The sequence below is a fragment of the Rhinopithecus roxellana genome, chromosome 16, assembly GCF_007565055.1.
Source record: "Rhinopithecus roxellana isolate Shanxi Qingling chromosome 16, ASM756505v1, whole genome shotgun sequence".
NCBI lineage: Eukaryota > Metazoa > Chordata > Mammalia > Primates > Cercopithecidae > Rhinopithecus > Rhinopithecus roxellana.
This window is the reverse complement of record NC_044564.1, coordinates 66,948,832-66,958,772: the sequence shown is the minus strand read 5'-3', so window position 1 is coordinate 66,958,772 and position 9,941 is coordinate 66,948,832.

Genomic DNA, 9,941 nt, shown 5'->3' with positions numbered 1-9,941 from the left:
CCGGGTTCTTGTTACACTACCATGAAAGATTAGGCTCGCAGACACTTTGAAGGGTGAGATGGCAGGGTTTATTAGGTGAAAAGGTTAAAAAAAAAAGGGGGGGGGGAAACAGGGACTCTAAAGCAAAGCAAGAGTCCTGCTAGTAGGCTTCCCTCCTCACAGATTGAATCCCACATTCCACCCTGGAACAGGAGAGGCCAGGCTCCTCCCCACTGCAAATGACCTGAACTTCCTGAGGCTTCACCCCAGTGCGTACTCCTCCCAGTGCCCAGGCTGGTTAGAGGTTCTCCAGTGACCCCTTTTTACTGGCTGTCTTAGTCTTACGGCTTCCACCTAGAAGTGACACATATTTCATGTCCCAAGCGAATCACACAGCTTTACCTAACTTCAACTGAGCAGGAAAGTACAATCCTAATGTGTCTGGAAGAAGCACCAGAAGTAGACGGTGAATAGCACAAATGACTGTCTGTCTGGTTGCCAGATATCTGATTCACTCTTTTTCCTGCAAACAAAATACACTCACTTCTGCACCAAGGGATATAACAACAACAAAACAACAAAAAATCCCTTCTGGGGCTGTGCGCAGTGGCTCACACCCGTAATCCCAGCGCTTTGGGAGGGTGAGGTGGGCAGATTGCCTGAGATCAGCAGTTCGAGACCAGCCTGGCCAACATAGTGAAATGCTGTCTCTACTAAAAATACAAAAATTAGCTGGGCATGGTTTCAAGCATCTGTAATCCTAGCTACTTGGGAAGCTGAGGTGGAGAATCGCTTGAACCTGGGAGGCGGAGGTTGAAGTGAGCCGAGATCGCGCCATTGCTCTCCAGTCTGGGCGACAGTGAGACTCCGTTTGGGGGAAAAAAAGCCCTTCTGGTTGTGACATCTCTGTGACATGCCCTCTTGTCTTATTTTGAATCCAAATGTGGCTGCAATTGATCTGGACACCGTGAGCTAAATAGTTATTTGCCCTCAACACACAATGTACTGGTTTCTGTGGTTTGAATGTGCCCCCCCAAAACTCATTGAAATTTAATTGCCATAGTGATGGTATTAAAAGGTAGGACTGTGAAGAGGGCCCATCCTCATGAATGGATTAATGTTATCTTGGGAGAGGGCTTGGTATTGCAGGAGTGGGTTTTTGTGAAAGCAAGTCTGGCCCTCTCTTGCTCTCTTTCTTGCTTTCTTGTACTTTCTTGCCCTTTTGCCTTCCACTTTGGGATGACACAGCATGAAGGCTCTTGCCAGATGTGGGCCCCTTGACCTTGGACTTCCCAGCCTCCAGGACTAAGAAATAAATTTGTTTGTAAATTACCCAGTCGGTGGCATTCCATTATAGCAACACAGAATGAACACTGGTTGAACAGAAGTGGGATAACCACAGTGAACACTCCCACTTAGAAGGTGTAAAGTGAAGCCTGGGAAGCCACAGTGAGCACTGGTCTGTAAAGATTCTGAAATCTCATGTTTTGAGTTTCCATAGTGTGAGAATAGAGAATGTTCTTTGATTGGGCCTTGAGCCCATTTCCTGGAGTAATGCTCTTGTTCATTAGTCTCTGTGGCATCTGGGTTCACCTACTGAGATTTTTTTTTTTTTTTTCTGTAATTTTTCTTGGACGTATTTGAAGAGGCTGTCAAAGAAATTGCCCTCCCCAGGAGCAGAACAATTTTTCTCAACTTTTCCTGCCTCACACAGGGGCCAAAGGATCATTTTAAATTTCAAAAAGTCAGCCTTTTTCAGTGCAGGTGGTTCTCCAGTAGTACAATTCTCTAAAAAATTTATTCTATTTGATACAGTGTCATATGCCAAATAACCACACCACAGTATATCTAAGACGTTACTCATTCTTGTTGCCTTAATTAATGAAACAATATTAACTTGAGCCAATACCATCTCTGGACTGATTTCTGTATTAATTAGAATGGGCTAGGGTATGCCACAGTAACAAACAGCCCCACACATCTCAGTGGCTTAAAATAACAGTTTTTTTCTTGCTCATACTACATGTGCATTTTTGGTCAGTAGAGAACCTTGTTCTGCACTGTGGAGGCCATTGGATCCTCACCATGTAGAATTAAACTCATTGCCATGGCAAAGAGAAGTTTGGCAAATTACATACTGACTTAAAAAACAAAAAATGCCTTTATTGAGGTGTAATTTAAATACCATTAAATTTACTCCTTTTGAAATACAGGTCTACATAAAATGTGTACTTTTGTGCAGCCATCACCATAATCCAGTTTTAGAACGCACCTATCACCTCAAAAAGTTCCTTCTTGTCCCTTTGCTGTCAATCCCTAAACTCAACCTCCTAGGTCCAGGCAAACACTGACCTATTTACAACTATAATTTTGCCGTTAATACAAAATTTACTTTGTATTAAAATACAAAATAATGAGTGTTATCTCATTGTGGTTTTTGATTTGTATTTTTCTTTTTTCTTTTCTTTTTTTTTTTTTTTTTTTGAGATGGAGTCTCGCTCTGTCACCCAGGCTGGAGTGCAGTGGTGTGGTCTTGGCTTACTGCAACCTCTGCCTCCTGGGTTCAAGCAATTCTCCTGCCTCAGCCTTCCAAGTAGCTGGAATTCAGGCATGCGCCACCACGCCCAGCTAATTTTTGTATTTTTAGTAGAGACAGGGTTTCATCATGTTGGCCAGGCTGGTATCAAACTCCTGACCTCAGGTGACCCACCCACCCATCTTGGGCTTCCAAAGTGCTGGGATTACAGGCATGAGCCATCACGCTGGCCTGATTTGTATTTTTCTAATGACTAATGATATTGAGCATTTTTCACATACTTTTTGACCATTTATGTATTTTCTTTGGAGAGAAAAAGCTATTCAAAGCTTTTGCCCATTTTAAAATTTGATTTTCTTACTAGAGCTTTATCAGACATGTGACTTGCAAATATTTTGCTCTGTGATTTGTCTTTTCATTTTTTTTGATAGTGTCCTTTGACAAAGGTTTTGAATTTTTGTGAGGTCCAATTTATCTGCTTTTGTTTTTGTTTTTGTTTTTTTGGTTGCTTGTGATTTTAGTATCATACCTAAAAATCCATTGCCTAATCCAAGGTCATACAGATTTATACTTACATTTTCTTCTAAGAGTTGTATAGTTTAACTCTTAAGTTTGGTTTCTTGATCCAGTTTGAGGTAATTGGAGTATATGATGTGAGGTAGAGGATCAACTTCATTCTTTTGCATGTGGATATACTGTTGTCCCATCACCATTTGTTGAAAATCATATTGACTTTTAAAGCTTCCATCCATAATTTTCACATGGATCATTTCCATTCATATTTTATTGGTCTGAGCAAGTCATGTGGTTATGCCCAGATTCAAGGGGACAGGAGGTACAATTCTACCATATCTATCCATGGTTCTGAGTTCACATATGTGACTCTCTTTCTCAGTACAGGCTCCAAGTCCTCATAGGGGGAGTTTTTATTGGCCTAGCTTGGGAGAGGTGTGGTGACTCTCCCTTCAAACAATTGTGACTAAGAGAACAGGGTCATTTGGAACAAACATGGCTGCTGGAAGTTCACCCTATGGCTGGTGAGTGAGACAGTTAAGGGTAAGTGGTCATTATAACCCAGGTAAGTTACCCCCAAAATATCGTCTATGATTTGGAATCTAACTCTGGTTTAGGTTACTTGAAAAGTGATCCACAGATATATGTTCCCTGATTACACTTTTGTTTAGCAAATATTTATTGAGTTCCTACTATTTCCTGTCAGACGGCTCCAGGCACTTGGAAAATACTAGTGAATAAACAGATTGCATCCTTCATGGAGCTTATATTCTAATGGGATGGGTCAGGCATTACACAATAAACAGGATGAGTAAATTATATAATGCAGGAGTTGGCAATTTAAGGCCCTCAGGCAGACTGCCTACTATTTTAATTTAATTTTATTTTATTTTATTTTATGTTATTTTATTTTATTTTATTGAGACAGAGTTTCGCTCTCGTTGCCCAGGCTGGAGTGCAATGGCGTGATCTTGGCTCACTGCAACCTCCGCCTCCCTGGTTCAAGCGATTCTTCTGCCTCAGCCTCCTGAGTAGCTGGGATTCCAGGTGCCTGCAACCACGTCCAGCTAATTTTTGTATTTTTAGTAGAGACAGGGTCTCGCCATGTTGGCCAGGCTGGTCTTGAACTCCAGACCTCGGGTGATCCACCCACCTCGGCCTCCCAAAGTGCTGGGGACTACAGGCATGAGCCACCGTGCCCGGCCAAGATTGGCTACTTTATAAGTAGTGTTCTAGAACACAGCCATGCCCATTTATTTACATATTATCTACAGCTGCTTTCTCAATGCACCAGCAGAGTTGGATAGTTGGAACAGAGATCTAAGGCAAACAAACTTAAACTATTTACTATCTGACTTGTTAAGAAAACATTCGCTGACCCCTAAATAATCTGTAGAAGGTGATAGGTGCATTTGAAAAAGGAAAAAGTATCCAAGTAAGGGGACTGGGGATGCTGAGGTAGTGAAGGATGTCAGTCGTAGTGTTAAAAAAGATGGTTACAGTTGGCTTCATCAAGAACGTCAAGTTAGAGCAAAGACTTGACAGAGGGGAGGGAGCTAAATTGGTATCTGGGGGAAGAGCATTTCAGGAAGAAAACAAAAGCCCATACAAAGGCTTTAAGAAAGGGTGTGCCAGGGGCCGGGCATGGTGGCTCATGCCTGTAATCCCAACACTTTGGGAGGCCGAGGCCGGTGGATCACGAAGTCAGGAGATCAAGACCATCCTGGCTAACATGGTGAAATCCTGTCTCTACTAAAAATACAAAAAAATTAGCTGGTCATGGTGGTGGGCGTCTGTAGCCAGTAGTCTCAGATACTGGGGAGGCTGAGGCAGGAGAATGGCATGAACCCAGGAGGCGGAGCTTGCAGTGAGCTGAGATCACACCACTGCACTCCAGCCTGGGCGACTGAGCAAGACTCCGTCTCAAAAAAAAAAAAAAAAAAAAAGGGTGAGCCAAATGTCTTTTGAGGACATCAAGGAGATCATGTGACTGGCATGAGGGACTGAGGGGACAGTAGCAGGAGACGAGTCACATAGGTGGTAAGTACTGACTAGAGTCAGATTTTACTCTCCTTGCAAGCTAACAAGGTTAGCCTGCACAGTTTTGTGGATTCTGGCAGAAGACATGAGAATCCTGGGTCAGAGACAAAAATGCTTTATTACTTATGGCACAAGAAGAAGCATGAACACTGGCATATTTGGGCCAGTTCCCCTTGCCTGCCAAGTCCCACAAGGGTGATGTGGAGGGGCTCAGGTGGCTGCTGCACCCTCAATGGGTTTGTGTCACAGCAGAGGAGCCCCAAGCTCAGGGAACCTGAATCTTTTTTTTTTTTTTTTTTTTTTTTTTGAGATGGAGTTTCACTCTTTCTCCCAGGCTGGAGTGCAGTGGTGTGATCTGGGCTCACTGCAACCTCTGCCTTCTGGTTTCAAGTGATTTGCCTTCCTCAGCCTCCTGAGTAACTGGGATTACAGGCACCTGCCACCACGCCTGGCTAATTTTTGTATTTTTAGTAGAGATAGGGTTTCACCATGCTGACCAGGTGGTCTCGAACTCCTGACCTCGTGATCCATCCTTCTCAGCTTCCCAAAGTGCTGGGATTACAGGCATGAGCCACCATGCCTGGCCAAACCTGAATCTTTTATAACAGACTGCAAGCAAACTTTCTTGCCCTTTCCTCGGAAGATAGACATTCTCTTTGCCTCACACTAAACAGTAAGCAAACCTGCCTTCTTCTTTGGAGGGAGACACTACATCTTCCAAAGCTGCTCATTCTAAACAGTTTTGAAAAGCTAGTCTGGAACAAAGCCAGTCAGTGCCTTTTCCTTTGAGATATGCAGAAAAGCAAGAGACCTATAATATTGTCTCCTAATAGCAGGTTTAAATGTTATCTTCAGAAGGTAATGGGGCCATTTAAAAAACTTTGACTTTTACCCTGACTGAAATGAGGAACCATTGCAGTTTTCAGCAAAGGAGTGGCATGGGCTAACATGTTTTGAAAAGACTGGATATTGAGGGTAGGGTGAGGTGGATGAGGTAGAAGCAGGAGACGAGGCCATCACAGTGACCCAGACCCTAGTATGATGTCTGGGGTTTGAGCCTGAATGACCAGAAGGGTGGAGTTGCATCAGCTGAGATGGGCAAATTGGCAGACTGAGCAGGTTTTGGAGGAATGCTCCGAAGTCATTACGGACATAATGAGTTTTAAATCCTTATTAAGGATCGTATAAGACATCTTGATGTTGAGAGGACAGTTAGATAAATGACACTGGAATTTGGAAGAGAGGCTTGGGTAGAGATAAAAAGTTGTGAGTCTTTGGTATACAGATGGCACTGAAAAGCCATGTGACTGAAGACTTACGAGAAAATCTCAGGAAATGCCTCTGATTATTTCATCAGTAATTACGATTTTGGGTGAAATGCATGTTCTGTTCACCCTCAAAGCAGAATTAAGCCTGCTAAGATTCAGATTGGATAAAATGTAATATGGATGAAAAATACTAAGCACAAACTTAAAAATGAGGTCTTCTGATAAAACAATTAGGGCCTTTGTCTGGCTTTTTGTAGACTTCCATATAGCTAAAAAAGGCAAAGTGTCATTTGAGCTTTAGAGGAAGGGGAGAGGAAGCCAAGCGTAAGATCTCAAATTTTAATTAAGAAAATTTGACAATGTTAAACAAGAAGCAGCTGCGAGGGGGGAGATTTGTGTGCATTTTTAGCCCTGCTTTGAAAGCCTCAGACTGATTGTCTTTGGAGCAGAATGGAGCAAATTGTCACAAATCTTGTTTTCTGAGAAACCAGTTATGTCAACATTACAGCATGCCGTAGCCAGCATGCCAAAAATAACACGAAAAGGAATGGCTGCAAATCTATTTAGGATTAAGCCGGTAATTATTGCGTTTGTGATCATTTCCAAGAATTGTTCCTACCCAAATATTAAATGGAAAATAAGAGCTCATTCCAGCCCTAAAAGTTTTCCATCTTATTTTTTTCTTCACGTACTAAAGATTTATGTTAATAAACTATTAATAGTTTTAAACAGAGCACTTCTATGTTGAAATTAAAAGCAAAGTCATTTTAATAACATGTTGGAGCCTTTATGTTTTTCTTTATTAAAAGAGAAAAACATTTCTCTTTTTTTCTTTTTATTTCTGTGTCTGAAGTTACTTATAACACTAAAACTTCTTAAAACCCAGATTGAAGGCATGTGTTGATTTAAAGTCTTGAGACACCAACTATTTTCTGATCTCTACATTATTAAATAAATCTTAATTCATCCAAAATTCTAGTTGGCAAACTCTGGGTGACCATGGAGATTAGAGTGGTGATAATGGGACTGGTGCAGTGAAGGAGCTAACCTCTCTTTAATTTGGCTATTAAATGGCTTCTCCAAAAAGAGATGGAATCCCTTATTTCAGGAAAATAGATTTTAAAAGAATGATTACAGCATAATTATTTAAAAAATACCCTTTAATATTTATCTGGCTTCTTCTTCCCCTGTTCCCATATTCCCCCTACAAGTTAGGTATGTCAGCAGATCGTGTAAATATTTATAGTACTCATTAATCTATTAGGAAATGTATATTCTGACATTTTAGTGCCATGGGGATTCTTTTTTTTTTCTCTATTTTTTGTCTGAGATTTACGCATAAGTTTTATTCAGTAGGAAGAAGAACACATTCTTCTCCTACTCTTTCTCACCCAGGTGAGCTTCCTAAGGCCAAATCACGCAAGTTTGACCACAAAAGATAACTTACTGACTAGCTGTCAGAAAGATGAGTGCTTCCTTTAAAAATAGCAGCGTGGTGTTCCTTGTCAACAAAATTGTGGCTCTCAGAAAGGATGCCATAGGCCTTATGGTTAGGACCGTCTGGGTAGGTTCAGCTCATTTGTAGAACAAAGATTTCTGTTGCAATGCTCGTTTAGCCATCCAGCTTCATTCGTTTTAAGGGCCAGACCTTGTTCTTCAGCCATTTGGCAATCTGTATATGGAGTACTGGATACAATATGGTTTAGTGCAGTGGTTCCCAACTGTTCACATCTTAAATTCTACAAATCTTTTTTCAGGGAATGGAGAGGACAGGGTGGAGAGGCAGCACCAAAGCTATTTTTACCTGTTATTGCTGTCTAAGCAGAAAGTGAGATGGCGTGAAGGTGCAGGGAGGGATGGTATTTCAGATTGGAGCAACACCCTGTGCCTTTAGGATGCTCTCCCCCTCATCTTCCTAGATGAGCTCTGTGTCCCTAGACTTAGTTTACACAAACTCATAAAAAATAGCAAGTGTCTGTGATTTTGATTATCAAAATAATCCTTGGCTGGATAATCATTCTTGGGTGATACTGTTGGGTCGAATGAGGGGACTGAGGGAGCACAAAATCTCAATAACTGATACTAAAACCCTGTGTCCCCCGTTTGGTCATGGAGCAACAAGTCAATGCCAGGTCAACAGAATCTTCTATACTTAAAATCCATTTTCGTGGCTCTTATAAAAGCCACTGGGAAGCCCACACATTCAACATTTGTTCCATTTTTCCTTCCAGATTTTCTTTTCCCACATCCCCCATAGTGATTTTTCCATTAACATTTGATGCTCAATTTTCATTTTCCCTAACATCGGTCCCTGGAAGTCTTCCAAAATCTTAGGAAGCATAATAGATTTGATTTCATCTTGTTCCTTTCTCACCTGTTTTTTTAAAAAATAAAACTGGTTTCTTTATTTGAGCAATTTTCCTCCCTCAAAAGGAAGACTCTTTAAAGTTTAGTCCAAAGGAAAAAGACTCCTATTCCAAGGCCGGCAAATTTCTTCCTCCACATGGCCTCTAGCAGCCAGCCAGCCACCAACTGGCCTCTTGTTACAGCCTTTTGTTGACTCTCTTATGGATGCTGCTAACAGTCTTCAGCTTTCCAGCCACTTTTAGCTCTTCTGACAGTAGCCCCTTTTTGGGAAGGACCTGGAGATGATGCTAAGGCCGCTTTGTTCCCTATCTTTGTTGGATGTGTTGCAATAAAACAACACAGGTAATTCACATTTGAGCTGGCGATTAAACTCAGGTTGGGCTTCCAACCTGTCACTTGGGACAGTCATTGAGGTTGTGCTTCTTTATCCTGGGTTGTGACTTGGACATTTGTTTAGCCTTAAAACAGGATTTAAAATGACCAAAGTAGATTCTGTTGGACTTAGCCTTGGCAAACTTAGAAAAGTATGTCTTGCTTTCAGTCTTCACTGGCTGAGAATGAAAGATAGAAGGAAAACTGGGAACTTCTTAGGCCTTTCATCCCATCCTGAAGTCTCTGGGTTCAGGCCTCAGTTCGTGTGTAATGTGGACGATTGATGATTGCAATGGATGTCATTTTGTTGTGTTATTCCAAGCAAATGTACACTTTTTTTCTTCTCTATGGTATATTTTATTTGTTTTGTTATACCAAAATGTTCAAATAATGTTGAATATGAATGACCAGGCACCTACTAAAATAGGAAGGGTTTTAAATGGTAGGCAATAATACAAAATTAAAAGGATGAAAATGGCAATTAATGGAAGAAAACACAGATACCAAAAATGAAATATTAAGAAAAGAGTAGAAAGTCTGCTAATAGGACATTCCATTCTTTAGTTTGGGGAAAGGCCCTCATGCAACATTTTCTGTACATTTCCAGTGGGCATAGATCTAAAACTTCTTTTCTGAGTAGGCCTAATTCAGAGAACCCAGCTTATTAGATATAAGTTCAATAAAACAAGCTTTATAGCCATTTACTTCCACCCTTTGACTGAGTGGGGAAAGGGAAAAAGGAAGGAATTAAGGTCCCAGCACTCATGCTTCAAGGCCAAGAACTGCACTGTGGAGATCTGTCTGGGGAGGGTGGCTGTCATGCTGCAAACGTCAGAGGTGGGCACTGTCAGCCCCATCTGCTCAGG